The sequence below is a fragment of the Rhineura floridana genome, chromosome 16 (genome assembly GCF_030035675.1).
Source record: "Rhineura floridana isolate rRhiFlo1 chromosome 16, rRhiFlo1.hap2, whole genome shotgun sequence".
In the NCBI taxonomy this organism is placed as follows: Eukaryota; Metazoa; Chordata; class Lepidosauria; order Squamata; family Rhineuridae; genus Rhineura; species Rhineura floridana.
The window spans coordinates 7,249,860-7,252,203 of NC_084495.1; the positions used below are offsets into that span (position 1 = coordinate 7,249,860).

The window sequence follows — 2,344 nt, forward strand, 5'->3', positions numbered from 1 at the left end:
TAATATCGAAGTGAATGGCTAGCGCTCGTTGTCATGCTTCCTCCTGCAACCTTGAGCCCTGAAGCACCACCCTTTCCCGCTGCTCTGCCTTGCGGCAATCATTTCAGCCAGTCTTGAGCTGGTCTTGCAAAAAGCCACGACCAAGACCAGCTCCTCCCCCAAAGCCTCTGCATGCTGAGTGGAAACATTTCACTCTTGTGTCTTTGGATGCTTGGCGCTACTTCATTAGGCTGGTTATTTTTATGCTCCCAGAAAGAACAAAATGTGAAGAGAGAGAGAGATCATTAGCTGCCGATGGAACAGCTGCGGACGACAGCCGAGGCAGGCCCTCCTTTCGGCACTCTGCTGCCTCGTATTAAGGTACTAATCCAGATACTCATTCACATTTCAATGAGAATCTGTCTGTCTGCAGACTACACTCCCCCCCCCTGCCTTTTAAAGCTACTATCTCCAAATGAGAAGCTGCCTGAAAAGCTGTGGACTGTTGCTGTGAGCAGAGGAGTTGCTAGAGAGTGCCACGGCTGAACCAGTTGAGCCAGAGCGACGACGTCCTTAGGGCTCAGACCACAGGCTTCACAGGTTGCTTTTGAATCACACTTTTAATAGCAGCATTAACTTACTTACTTACTTACAGCAGCATGTGTTTTAATATTTTTTAACGATGCAAGTATCTAGCTTTTTCCAGCCTGGTGCACGCCAAATATTTTGAACTACAACTCCTATCATCTCTACCCACATATGCTGCAGCTAATTCAAGTTGCGGTCCTAGAGAGCAACAGGTTGGGGAAGGGTAGCTTAGGGTGCACTTCAGCTCAAGAGTCTTAGAGTAGCAGAAGGCTAAGAAAACTCTAGTCAAAATGATGTGACCAGACCCTAAAGTGGCCATGTATCTTAGGGCTGTAGCCCAGTGGCAGAACATCTGCCTTGCACACAGAAGGTCAGTCCCAAGCTCAATCCCTGGCATCTACAGGTAGGACTGGGAGACACTCCTGCTTGAAACCCTGGCACGCCCCTGCCGGCCAGTGTAGGCAGTGCTGAGCTAGATAGACCAACGGTCTGACTCGATATAAGGCAGATTCCAATGTTCTTTATTTTGCAGAGGAGAGTCCTCTGTTGGAAGAGCTGCCCAATCCAAGGATGGAGAACGGGAGGGGGGCACAGAGAGGAGACTTGAAGTTGCCCATCAATAGTTCGCAGTATATGAAGAACAGAGCGAGCAGGCACACAGGGCCCTTGTCATTCTTCCCCACTATGGCGTTTTTATTTGAATTACACCCATTGTTTCCAAATTCATATCTATATCGTAAAATTAGTAAATGCAAACTTAATGCAAATATGTGGCCTCTTGTCTTCATTTTTAATGTGGTGGAATTAGCCACCCTACCAGACCCACCAACGTTTCACAGATGGAAATAGGGGCATGCCCCCTTCTCACTTTGCTAGAGGCTCTTCTCTGCTGCTGCATGTGCCTTAGTTTTGACTCTGCACTAGCCTGTGCTGCAGGCTTTGAAAGCCAAGTGGTGTTTCTTAGTCTGGCAAATGATGCATTTGAAAGAAAGAAAGAAAGAAAGAAAGAAAGAAAGAAAGAAAGAAAGAAAGAAAGAAAGAAAGAAAGAAAGAAAGAAAGAAAGAAAGAAAGAAAGAAAGAAAGAAAGAAAGAAAGAATTGTCCTACAATCTGGTGTTAGCAGATCAAAGCATACTTCCAGCCGTTGGGGTGTGTGAAATGGCAAGCCACCACAAAACTAATTTATAACAGTTACCAGTGGCAGCTGGTGACCCTATGGCAGTGGAATCCACTCTGGGTTTTCATCTGAACTTTCAAGGAGCTATCCAAGGTACTGAAAGCTAAAACCCAGAGTAGATTCCACAATCCATGTGCATGAATTTACGTACATGTGTACAAGGGACCTTGCTGGTGCCACAAATTGTGGGCCCTGTGCAAAATGCCCTGAGTGACTCCCTCCTCACCACACTCTACCTCCCCATTCAAGTGCCCTCTCCCTCTGGACAGACAACGCTTGTAGTTAGTCACCTGAACCGGGGCTGGGGGTGGATGGGCAATGGACAAAAAAAGTAATCCTTGTGTTCCTCTCACTGACTCTTGTGAAACTTGTTTGCTTCTTAGATCCTCTCTTCCTCCTCCTTTTCAGATGGCACTCTCCTTTGTTCTCTGTCTCTAAGGATGTGCCTTGCTGAACTCCCTCTCAGAGATGGCTTTGTATGCTAGAAGTAAATAAATGTTTAACTTTCTTTCTCTCTTTTGCTAGTGGCCTTAACAGACTGATTGGTTGCAACTGCTGGGTAACTTTGTTGGCTTCCAGCATTGGCCAGCCTTCAGCAAC

General features: G+C 46.5%; 1 long non-coding RNA gene across 1 annotated transcript; it reads left to right on the plus strand.

Moving 5' to 3' along the window:
• On the plus strand, positions 1–1,334 carry LOC133371361 (uncharacterized). Its single transcript, XR_009759312.1, has 2 exons — positions 1–360; positions 1,100–1,334. It is a non-coding gene; the product is annotated as an uncharacterized LOC133371361 (long non-coding RNA).
• The last annotated feature ends 1,010 nt before the right edge of the window (positions 1,335–2,344 follow it).